Source organism: Balaenoptera borealis, assembly GCF_965194805.1.
Source record: "Balaenoptera borealis genome assembly, chromosome: 5".
Lineage (NCBI taxonomy): Eukaryota > Metazoa > Chordata > Mammalia > Artiodactyla > Balaenopteridae > Balaenoptera > Balaenoptera borealis.
Window position 1 is genome coordinate 61,009,108 of NC_138862.1, and position 13,189 is coordinate 61,022,296.

Sequence of the window (13,189 nt, forward strand, 5' to 3'; positions counted from 1 at the left end):
GTGAAGGGCAGGGGCTGATGCTGTCAGTGTGGCACTTCTGCCTCTCTAGCGTCTTTCACTTCCCCTGAAGTTGCTGATAAATATTCCATTTCATTAAGTATGTAGTAATACACATGGGAGTCAGAGAGAGAGAGAGGGAAAGGTGGAGGTCACTGATGACATGGCCCCTAGCACTCTATTTATGAGAACATCCAGAAATCTCTATCTACGTCTGGTAGAAGAATAGTGTCAATTCTGCCCTGGAGACATGGATCAAGCAATGTTGCCAGTGTGTATTTTTCCCTTCCCAATAACTGACTGATTCTGGAGTCTGATGGCAGAGCTCAGATGATCATTTTCACATTCATGTGAGTGAACAATTAGCCTGCCGCTTTGGGGGATGGTGATGTCAAATAAACATGAATGTATGTAACCAAGGGAAGTACTATCAGTCCCTCACCCAGGAACTCCGCGGGTCCCCTGAGTAGTGCTTTCCCCCCACAGCTTTCGCTGGGAGGGCGGTGAGGGTGTGGGCTGTGTGCAGAGCACAGGAAACAGTGCTGGGGGTGACCTCACAGGACCTGAGGAGCACTGCCTTTGAGCAGAGGATGAGACTAAACAACTAAACACTTGTGAGGCTGCTCATTTGCCCTCTCCAAGTTTTTACTGTATTATTCACCTTTTCATTGTTGACTTATACCTACTCTTAAAATATTAGGGATATACAGCAGAAACTAACACACCACTGTAAAGCAATTATACTCCAAAAAAGATGTTAAAAAAAAAAAGAAAAATCAGTGAAAAATTCAGCCAAAAAAAAAAATATTAGGCAGATGTCACAATATTTTCCCCAGTTTTTTTTAAAAAAATACTTTCTACCATAGTGATTTTTATTTTCATGTAATAAAATTTAATACATTTTTCTTTAAGTTTTCAGACTTGATAGTATGCTTGGAAAAAGCATCTCATACCCTCAATACGAAACTCTTCACTTATATGGCAAAAAGAACAATTGACAATTACAGAATTAGTGAAGATGCAGAGAAATGGGCAGGCTCTTTCTTTGCTGGTGGGGGTATACATTGATACAGTTTTGTTGCAGGACAGTTTAGCAGTAGATAAACTTTACTTTGGCAGTTCCACTACTAGAAATTTATCCTAAGGAAATAATCAGGCAAGTGAATTTTTAAAAAAATGCACACATGTATAGAGATGATTACTGTAGCGTTGTTTGGTTAGAAAAAATTTCCAAATATCCTAAATGTCCATCAATAAGTGACTAATTCAATAAATTACCCTCCACTGGCGTACAGTGTGGCTGTCAAAAAGATAATGTAGATCTATATTTATTAACATGGAAAATGCTTATTACAATGTTGAGTAAAAAACCAAGATTACAAAACAGCCAGTAGATTTTCCTTTCATTTTGAAAAGAGAAAGACAAAGAGAAAGAAAAAGAGACGGATAAATAGATATGTTTGGAAATATATTCCCCAAAGTGTTACCAGTGGTTATCTCTGGGCAGTGCGATTTTTGAATGGATTTTTTTTCTTTTATATCATCATTGTAACAAATGCAAGCCAAACTAAATGTATACTTTAGAAGTAAAAATTAGAATTTTAACCTTAGGGGAAAAAAGCTTAAACTCTGCAACAACTACTTAAAAATTCAAATATGAGTTTCATAGTCTTAGCAGTTAGTAACTCTCTTAATAGGGTGACCATTCTTTTGAAAGGGTGGCATCACTGCCTGCCTCAAGTTTCCTCCAAGTTTGACAATTCAGGTGACACATTATAGTTCTCACCTGGAAAGACTTTAAAGTATAAAAGTTCAAATACTGGAAATAACCCAAATATCTATACCTAGGGCATTGTTAGGAAAATTCTGGGGATTTTATATGATAGAAAATTATTCAGACATTATGGTGGCATTTACAAACAGTATGTAATTACACTGAGAAGCACTTGTTTGTTAGTAAAAGAATTAGGATACAACCCTATACATACAGTGTATGCTCAACTATGTTAAAATTCAGAGAAAAGACTAGAAGGTGATCTAAAAAATTGTTAATAATAGTTTTTTTCTGTTTAGTGGGATTGTGGATGTTTTCTCCATACTCTATACCTTCTTAATATTTTACAATAAGTGTGAATTATAGAATCATGAAAGAAGTAAATATTAAAAAAAATACAGCTGCTTTGCTCAGCAGCTGCCAAATTTTACCCCAGATGTATCTGCAATTTAGTTTTGAGTCAAATGGTCCTAATGTCATTTCCTAAAGGGAATCTAGCAGAATGGAATGTGTTCAAATAAAGGAAAGCTGTCATTACCACCACCTCTTTGTAAGCTATCACTTTATAATGCTTAGAACAAATCTGAGTGAGGAATCCTACTGCTACTGGAATTAGGGATTTCCATATTCTTCAGGTCTTCTTCATATCTTGTCTTACATTACCAGAAGCTGGAACTTAGTTAGTTTATAGCACTCTGGAATGTCTCCAGGTCTGGAAGCTGCTTTGGAAGCTGATGGTGTAGGTCACCATTAGGAATGGAGGCTCATCTACTCATTTCAAGTGGGAGTTCCCTTGAATGACGAGGGTGAGCTGCTATATAAGGTCTTCTATAGATAATTAGCTTTCTTTTTCTTATTTTTTTCTTCTCTCTCATCTACCCACTCTTCTTCTCTCCATCCCTCTTTTAAATAAATCACCTTTCTGTATAGTTAGAGGGAAGCTTTTAAAATTTAGAGAAAATTCACACAGTACCAATACCACACTTCAAGTAGATGATCTAATTGTTCTTAAATGACCGTATTTTAGCAAAATGATGATGGGAGAAATCAGAATTGTCACTCATATTTGTATGATGCATATTAGAGGCTTGGCAATAAGGCAGACAGTAGATATTTTGTGAGAAAGCAAGAAAATAATTGGGTAATGCCAGGATGGCATTCTCTCCATCCCTCTTTTAAATAAATTCTCCATCCCTCTTTTAAATAAATCGCCTTTCTGTATAGTTAGAGGGAAGCTTTTAAAATTTAGAGAAAATTCACACGGTACCAATACCACACTTCAAGTAGATGATCTAATTGTTCCTAAATGACCGTATTTTAGCAAAATGATGATGGGAGAAATCAGAATTGTCACTCATATTTGTATGATGCATATTAGAGGCTTGGCAATAAGGCAGACAGTAGATATTTTGTGAGAAAGCAAGAAAATAATTGGGTAATGCCAGGATGGGAGGAAGGAACAGGCAGAAGAAAGAAAAGTAATGACATGGGTTTCTGCGTCTTTTGGTAAAGGTTATCTAATCACCTGTTCCTGGCCTTTTGGACTAGATGGCAGCCTTTAAACTTCACTAGACTGTTTTTTCTGTACCAAACACAGTGCCTGGTGCAATGTAGGTACTCACCAGATGCTTAGAGAACTGAACTTTCACACTGCCTTTTCATTCTGGTCTCTAATAGAACCAAAAAGAAGCTAAAAACTCTAATATCTTTTCATGTACATCAGGTAAAGCTCCATCCTAATTTGAACTCAAGTGCACATCTCCTCTGAGCTTCCACCTTCATCACTGAACTGCTTCATCACTGAACTGCTGGAGAAAATCACACAAGACAGACAGGTACCACATTAACCCACCAGGCTCACCTGGACCTTCCACACTGCCAAGGAGAATCCTACTGTTTTTCTGGCTAACCTACTGTCCCATTTGTCCCAAGAACTATTTTAAACCTCTACTTTCCTCAAATCTCCTCCTCACTTTTTCTTAGTAGGACCTTGCTCCCTAGGAGCCATCACTTGGGAAACCTCTCAACTTCTCACTACCAAACCTACACATGGCTCGCATCTATCCCTACCCTTCCTTCTTTTTTCTTGTAACTATAGAAGAGATGTCCCTCCTTCTCTCCTTCCACTTGTGCTCAGGATTCCATGTCTCTGTCCTTATCAGGAATCTTCCACCACCAATCATCCCATCCTCTTGTCTCTCCTGTACACTGAATCTCTCCTCTCTACTGCATTCTCCTAAGCATATAAAGATGCCAGTATCTCCATTTTTTCCCCCAAATCTTTGACCTCACTCCCCCATTCCAAAGATATTATACTAGCTCATTTTCTTTTCCTTTACAGTAAAACTTCTAAGACTGATCCACATTTGCTGTCTTTGTTTCTTCACTTCTTACGCTTTCCTCATCCTATGACGAATAAATTACTGCTTCTACCTCTTCAACAAACCACCTCTGGCTAAGGTCAACAATAACATCCAGATTAATATATTAAGTGATATATTTTTCAGTCCTTAACTTACTTGACTTCTCAGTGGTCGCTACTGACCGCTCTCTTTGAAACACTTTCTTCTCTTGGCTTCTGTGCCAACGTTTTCTGATTTTCCTACTACCTCTGAGCTGTTCCTTCTGAGGATATTCACAGCCTCATTTTTCTCTACCAGCTGATTAAATATTAAGAGTTCTTCAAGTCCCAGTTGGGGCCTTCTTCTCAATCTAACCTTGCCCCTAGGCAATTATCATCCATGCCAACAGCTTCATTCGCCTTTGCTTTACTTCTGAATTCCAGTTGTATATATTCCTCTGCCTACTCAATATGATCATTTATCTCTATCAAAAGCATCTGACACTAGACATTTTAAAAACAGATCTTATGATTTTTTCTCCACCCCAGTTCTCCTCTGGTGTTTCATACAACCCTGAGTGGCACCATCCTCCATATTGTTTTACAAGCATAAAACCAGTAGTCATAGTTGCCACTTCTTTCTCCTTCATCTCCCACATCCAATCCATAAGAAAATCCTGTATATTTTGCTTCTGAATTATCTCTTGATTCCATTTATTATTCTTCCATTCCCTTTGTCACTACCCTAGTCTATCTCTTGTCTGTTCTATTACAGCAGCCTCCTTACTTTTGCTCCTTCTAGACCATTTACCATAGTGAAACTAGCTTGATCTTTTTCTTTAACTTTTAATCTCAAGATTATGGTAGTTTATCATGCAATTGTAAGAGATAATGCAGAAAGATCTGGTATACCCTCTACCCCTCTATTATTGATATATTGGCCCAATATAATATCTTGTTTAACTGTGGTACAATATCACAGTCAGGCAATTGACATTGGTACAATCCATCCACCTTATTCAGATTTCACTCACTTTGCATGCACTCATGTATGTGTGTGTATGTAGTTCTACGCTATTGTATCCTTATGTATAGATTTGCATGGTCACCACCACAGTCCAAATACAGTTACATCATAAGAATATTCTGGCCTACACTTTTACAGCCACAGTCAGCTCCATCTCTCCCCCACTCCCTAATCTCTGATAACCACTAATCTGTTCTCCATCTTTATAATTTTCTCATTTCAAGAATCCTATATAAATGAAATTGGCTTTTTCACTCAGTGTAACACCTTTGCTATTAATCCAAGTTGTTGTACATACCAAGAGTTCATTACTTCTGAGTGCCGAGCAGTTCCATGGTATGGTCGTACTACAGTTTAACCATTCACTCATTGAAGGACATCTGGGTTGTTTCCAGTTTTGGGCTATTATGAATAAAGTTGCCATAAATCTTGATTTTTGTGTGGATATGTTTCTGCTTGTTTGGGATAAATGTATAAGAGTAGCCTTTATATATAAATGTATAAGAGTAGCCTGATCTTTTTAGAATAAAAAATTGATCATGCCACTTTCATTCTTAAATTTGCTTTCCTATTGCCCTGAGGCAAGTCCTTAATATGGCCGACAAAGATCCTGATATTATCAGGCCCTGTATTCTCTCTTCAGCCTCAACCTGGCTGCTTTTCACCTCATTCTCTCTATTCTGCTATATTCAGGGCCTTCATTCATGCTGTTCCCTCAGCCTGGAAACCTCTTCCACCACCTAATCTCACTTCTTATTTTTCATCTTCAGATGTCAGCTCAATGTCACTTTCTCAGGGAAGCTTCTCCTGTACTTCCAGACTCACTTATTAAATATTCCTCTCCTATATTTATTATTATTATTATTAAATATTCCCCTCCTATATTTGTTCTTAGAAAACCTGGCATTTTTATGTCATAACAGAAAGCACAGTTTGCAATTATAAGTTCTTTCATGTGACGGTTTGGTTAATATCAGTCTTTCATCCCCCAAATTATAAACTCCAGTAGGGCAGAGACCATGTCTGTTTTGCTCATTATTATATTTTCAGCACTTAGTAGACATTTACTTTGTGTTTAATGAAATTCAGCCAGGGCTTTTAAGACAGACAGTCTTGGATTCAAGTTCTATCTCTATCACTTCCTAGGCATTCTTGGAAAAATTACTCAAACATACAAAATCTCCATTTTATCTTCAAAATTAGGATTATAACATCATCTATTTAATAAGAGTAGTTTAAAAGGTTAAATCATATAACCATTGAAAGTATTTTGTCCACTACCTAAAGAAAGGCAAGCACTCAACAAATGTTATTTCTTATTGTTATTACTAGTTTAACAAAAGATAAGAGTTTTTGTATTTTTTTTCCCAACTAGGTTTTAGTCCATTATCTTCATTTCTTGCTTGTCCCTGGGATTCTGATTCTGGTAACTTTGAGAGTCTGAAAAGGATCCCTTAGTTTAGGTCTCCAATAATTCTATGACTACTGGTTTCAACATCAGGTATGTCCCCTTAGGCAGATGAGAGCCTTATTTGGCCTCTTAGCTCTGGTTCCCATTTTCATCTTACTCAATATTTCCTCTTTTTGTTTTCCAGCCTGTGGATCTTAGGGTTTATAGGAATGCCTCTTCCCCACTCCCAATTTCCATAGGGAAGTTTTCTAAACATATCTTGCCTCTGGCCTCATTCCTTATACTTCTCCATGGAGGAGAGTCATCATGTTGGTAAGACAGTCCTTGGTCCATGTTTCTCAGTTAGGTGGAACTGATCTATCAAAGTTTATAAGTACAGGAATTTAGACTTTCTCCTTCCTTGACTACTTAGACTAGTGGGAATTAGTGACCTGGAAAAGTGTTGTTCTTATGCAGACCCAAATTTTCCCCTGGGAGGAAGGGAGTCAGTGAGCTCTTTTTACCTCTCATACTAAGTTAACATCTGTCCCCAAAGACTTTGGCAAAAATTTTGGTTCCTCAGCCATCAGTTCTTTTGTCTTATTTTCCAATGGGTTTAGAATTTGAGTGGGGAAAAACAGTGCTATTTATTGTACCCCTTCAAAGATTCCCACACTTAGGTTTATGCTTTTGCTTGGAATACCATTCCTTTATTCTTCATCTTGTTTACATTCTAGCCATTTTTCAAGACCCAGCTAAATCGCATTTTACATGAAGTTTTCCAGCCCTCAAGGCTCTGTTTCACTAATGAAATCCTATAGTACTTATTGGAATGTCTCATTCCTTTTGGAGTTGTTATTTATTATTTTCTATGCATATGAACACTCAATAGTATGACTTCTTTTCCTAACTCAATTTTAAGTTTCTTAAGAGCAAGCAAGGGCAGTGTCCTAGTTTATGTTTTAACTCTCCACTAAATATGATTCTTTGTATATAGTAAGTAGTTATAGCTTATGGGATGATTGTGTTTAAGGCTGGCCTACTAACCAGGCTTTGATTTGAAGGCCCAAGTTACAATTGATATGGCTTAGTGGCTGGATGGTTCCTGAAGGGTTAGGGTTAGGGTTAGGGTTAGGGTTAGTGGTGGCAGTGGCCTAAGAAAGAAAGGTTAATATGAGTGTGTCCCTGAAATGTGTATCAGTGTGTTTTCATTTTAGTAATATACTTCCCCCACTTCCTTTATGAAAAGCATATGGAAAGCATGGCCTAATAGGTAGAAGGGCTAAGAGAAATGGAAGCAGAGGGAGGTAATGCTCCTGGCTGTGGTAGACTGGTCTGCAGAAGTGTTTTGATTCTCTGAATTAGTCAAAAGATTGAAAAAAATAGCCACTACTACTACAGGAAATAAAAATGAGGAGGAAGGGTGCTGAAAATGGTATCTGAGCAATGAAAGACAGTGAATATTTTAAAGATCACTGAATTTAATTTATTCAACCTAAATGCATAAAAGTACAGGTGGGGACATTATTTATGCAGGTATATGCAAATCACTTTATAAAATAGGCAAAGCCCTTCTGCTTTTTATAAGTTGCCAAGGTGGTTCCTGATATTTTAAAAGCTATGCACCTTTCATGCAATTTCCTAAGAGTTGGAATCCCTCTGTCGGAATCATAGTCATTGTCAGAGCAAGTTTATTTTTTTTCTCTCCTCTGGGACATTGACAAGGCTCTCATAACCATCACAAAAAGAGTGGTTTCCACAGCGATGTGACTGGAAAAAATCACTTGGAAATCACTGAGGAGCAAGTCACAATGTTCAAAGCAGAGAACATAGGCTTTGAAAACATGAACCCATCTGACCTCTTGAATTTAGAACAGTGAATTCCTGAGCTCTGAAACATGGGGCCCGGCTGTGCATGCCATATTGGTGCTATAAGACTGGCAGTAGGTTGGCTGTGGCATGGTCTATTTCAAACTCCTTCACAGTGCCCAGTGTTGCATGTTCCCAGATGACATTTGGTTGGCAGAAGCCGGGCCTCCAAAGCTGGCAGTCTGGAATGCAGCCCACTGTGTTTTGACAAACACATAATTGACCATCTGATCACCAGCCTACGTTCTGCACTCAGGTCACTGAAGGGACCTGGGCTTTCAATAGGTCTCTACTCCTTATCTTGTTCATCTCCTCAAACCTCTCTCCAGAAAGTAATACAGAGAAGACTTAAACACACCCACAGACATCCTCTCATTTGCAAAAGAGAACATGGTACATGCAACATAAGCTGTTGAAAATTTCCTTTAAATTGTCCTGGCAGCCCAAAGTGAACAAGAGGAAAGCACACTTATGGTGAACTCTAATTCAGAAAGAAGGAACAAATATACTGCATTGTTTCAATACCCGGCTGTGCATAAGTTGCAATTCAGGTCAATGGCTTGGAACTTCTCCTCAGAAAAGGGCAGCAGTGGGAAAATGATAGGAAACTGGGACAATGATTGACTTTAGGGGGATATTATTAAGAAATGGTTTCATTTTCAGGTGAAAGAAGAGAAAAGCGGGACACTGGCAATGTCCTCTCCTTTTCTGCCTGCCACTCCCCCAAGGCCACTATGGGAGAGAGAGACACACATCTCTGGAGAGCAGTAGGTCAGACTCAAGTTGAGGTCTCTGGTGAAGGTCCCATAAAGGTGCATTTTGGCCTGAAATTTGGCCCCAAACAACACATCAACCTTTCTCCTAGAAGGCAAGGATTATGCACGGGGCCAAGCCAGGCTGGCATTAGGCAAATGTCAATGTCTATGTCGGCACTACCGAATCGCCCCTCCCCTCCACTCCCAGCCCCACTGCACAGTTCAGGCCCTTGGTTTTCATCTATGACCTGGTCTCCCTTTTCTCAGTCACCAGAGTGCTCTTCTTCTAAAACATAAATCTACTTAAAATTCTTCAAAGCCTCCCCAAGCCTGCTGCTTCCTGTCCAGACTTCTCTGCTCGGCATACAAGGCCCTCGTGATCTGCCTCCTGCCCACTTTCCAGCCTCATCTCCTTTGAAAGGATCCCCTTTCCGTCACCAAGCTCTAGCCACGAACTCGGGATGCGGCTGCTGCGCAGATGCCCCCTGACTTCCCTCTGGCTTTTCTTCTGATTAGGATCCCCTTTTGCTTTCCCCTCCCCCCATCCACCTGGGTAAACTACAATTCACTCTTTAGACTTTCAGGCCCAGCTTGGGCACCTCCCACATGCAGGCGGGCGCTCCCTCCTTGTTCCCCTCGCTACATCTTGTATATACCTCCATTCCAGTGCCTATCACATGGCATGGCCTTTATTTACTATATATCTCCCCTACTGGACTGTGGGATTTTTAACAATGGGGAGCATTTGTTATTTATCTAGCAGTTTTAGGAACTGAGCATAGTGACTAGCTTTCCATAAATGTTTGTTGACTGAAAACTGAATGAAAAGCTGTGTATGATAATCAATCAAAACCTAAGCCAAGCAGTAGTATTAGCTTTTAGAAGCAGGGTAGGGGCCTACTAGCAATCTAATGAAGGCAGAAGACCCCAGCAGTAAGGCGCTTTAGACGGTTATCACAGGGTGAAAGGAAGAGTGAGGGATAGAGGGCGTGATGGAGGAATGTCTTGTTAACAGAGAATGTAGGCAGTTAATTTTCAGCCTTTTCAACATTTAGTTTTCAAGATGGAAAGGTGTTGTTCTGAGAATGAACCTTAGTCCGAACTGTAGAGAGGTCTACCTTTTAAGAACCTAGTTTCTCAAATAGGGCAAGTCTGTGCTCTCTGCTTCAAGGCAGCATGGCAGGTTATAGAGGGCTCCTCTTTGCTCTGCTAAAGATTAATGGGATGAAACACTTTTGGGGGAACATCTGGAAGCTGTTCAGCTCCTATTGAAATTTGTGTCAAATCCAGACTGGGACTTTGGACTAAATGCAGTGCCGAGGAGAAAAAAGTTGAACAGGCAGAATGCTGCACCTGTCTGGAGGAGGCCATCAAAGAGGCACTAGGAACCAGAAGCACTGGGGAGATAATGTTTTGATCTGTCCCCAGGGAACTTTTCTTCTCCCTTTGATGGGCACCTGGGGCACCACCTCTGGAGCCATCAGCTGTGTCTGTGGGGCACTTGAGGACAGCAGGACTGTCATAGGCCCTGTCACCTTTGAAATAAAGGCAGTCTCAGCATTGGGAACAATCTAAGCAAGCATGAAGCCTGGCCTGGGGGGTGGGAAAAGGTTAGTGGAGACGTGGCTGGGCTATTAGCCCATTCAGGTCATTTGCTCAGCCCCCTCTCTGGTTAAAAAACTTGGATCTCTCTAGAAGCTGCGAGATTGATGGTTGATATAGCATAGAATCAGCTTCACATTTTCCTATGAGCCAGAGACAGCCTTTCAATTACGTTTTTTATCTCAAAGGTCTCCCCTCGATTTCTAATCTGTGACCCAGGTCTCCAGGCTGCTGCACTGCTTGTGTCTGAGGCTTGCCCTCCAGTGCTGACGTCATAATAGCTGAGCCGTGCGGGCAGAAGTGCACGGTGCTGATTCATCCCCGGTGATGTGAGGATTAATGCCTTGTCTAACACAGAGCTATTATGTGAACTGTTTTTACACAAAAGAACTGCAACAAAAATGATTTGCCAGTCAGAGGACTAGAAATATGCAGTGCTAGGTAACTGGAGTCGGGATGCAGAGACGTAAAGTGGTAACCACAAGCATGCACGCCGACACCCTCCGACGCACTGACAGACCCACTCTATCAACACCAAGAATGAGGAATAACAAGACTTGTCAGGGGCAGAGAGGACCCACCCCTGCTGTATAAATGCATTACACACAGCACCAGTCTCTGGGGAGTTTAATCAATCTCCTTTCTCTGTCAAATAAATGTCACTTTAGACTTTAGCCTTAGCATCCTTTGGAGGATTCTACTCCCCTACATATATTTGCAACTAGCTTCTAGGAATGTGAGTGGAAGCCACATGCAAGCAAAAGAGCCATGGGAACCTCCTTTCTGTGCAAATGATTGCAACACAAGAAATACCTCAGAGTGTGAAGGAGTCGGTGAAGATAGTATGTTGTGAATAAGGGACAGTGTTCACCAGAGAGTGAGAAGCAGCTGGAAGGATGCTGATAATATTTATCACGTGAGGTAACTGCCATTACCTGTAGCATCTCTTGGGTGGTGTCTCAGGTAGTGACTTTGATTATTTGGGTTCGTGGCCCCAGAATCTCTTTCAAGCAGCTCAAGGTGAAATTTATCCAAACCAACTCAGTGCAGCCTGATTTGGGCTTTAAATTATAAATGTTCTCTCTTTTCATCTGAAATCAAGTTGTGTTCTTTTTTTTCCCCAAATGACTTTCCATCTTTTCTAAAAAAAGAATGGTACCTTCTATAAACCTCCTGGCACATGATTTCTCTCTCTCTTTTTTTTTTTTTTTTCTGGACTTTACTATTTCACATACAATTTTAGCCTAAATTAACTAACTAGTTATTTTGTACTTCAGTCTTGTACCTCCTGTAAAAGGATATTAGAAATTTTGTCCAAAAAAATGACAGCTCTGATCTAGAAGTTGAAATTAAAAACTATTGGGCCTAGGGATGGGTGTATAACTGAAGAATAAATAATTGCCCATTGATTGACAGTGGAGCAAAAGCCCAACTGTGGCTGGTATCTGGCTGAAGAATGTAAGCTGTAGTTCAGAAGAGCAGTGACTTTTGCAAACAGCAGCCGTGGCTGAGTCAAAGGAAGTCTTTATATAAGTCCAGTGGCTTGGGCTGCTGGTCTTTTCAGCCCCCTCATGATGGCAACTACTACTACCACCAACAGCATTGGCTCCAAACACAAAAGAAGCTAATACACACTGAAGAAGCACTGGAAACCACAACAATGTCAACTGGAGAACATGCCAATAAAGACCCAAATTTCCCAAATCTGGTGCTTTTTTTGAAAAGTAAAAAAAAAAACCACTTTTACTTACATAAAGAGAAGGGGCAGGCCACAGAATGACGGTCAAGGAACTGAAAATCAAAGACAAAACAAGGAATTAAAAATAAACCCAATGATACTGTGGAGAGAAGGAAAGCAAATCTAAGTTTAGACAGGACTAATTGCTCCTAAAGCATGAGCAGTGAGAGCCCATGAAAGAGGAGATTCAGCCTCGTAAAATTTCCAAAGGTGTGACCTGCTGCTATCTGACCAACACAGAAGGAGTGCCAACCTCTTTCTTTGTCAACTTCATTCTGATCGAAATCATACAAGCATTATCTAGAGCTGTGCTGTTCAATACAGTAGCCACTAGCCACATCTACCTATTTAAATTTAAAATATTTAAAATTTTGGTTCCTCAGTCTACTATTCACATTCCCAGTGCTCCACAGCCACCTGTGGCTAGTGGCTGCCTTACAGATAGAACGTTTCTATCATTGCATAAATATCTATTGGGCAGCACTGATGAGAATAGATAAAAGCTTTACTATGTAGTGCATGACAGATCTTAGCTAATTTTGACAAAGATGAGTGAAACTGATACACTTTGCTTCTTTTAAGGGTAGATTTAGTATGTTTAATGCCCAGAAGATACTCTGGGAAAAGTCAAAGCCTCCATGTATTGTCAACTGTTAGCTGAGGACTGCTACTGCCTTGTCTACCCTGTCTCACCAG

General features: G+C 40.0%; 1 protein-coding gene across 9 annotated transcripts in view; it reads right to left on the reverse strand.

The window, feature by feature from the left end:
* The window catches only part of ZBTB20 (zinc finger and BTB domain containing 20), a 799,945-nt gene that overhangs the window by 175,502 nt on the left and 611,254 nt on the right, over positions 1-13,189 (reverse strand). For 8 of the 9 annotated variants that reach the window (XM_082394692.1, XM_082394696.1, XM_082394697.1 and 5 more), the window contains one exon: positions 12,507-12,546. The exons of the other annotated variant lie outside the window; for it this stretch is intronic. The gene's annotated coding sequence lies outside the window, so the exon portion shown is untranslated. The remainder of the gene's footprint in view (positions 1-12,506; positions 12,547-13,189) is intronic. 9 annotated transcript variants of the gene reach the window in all.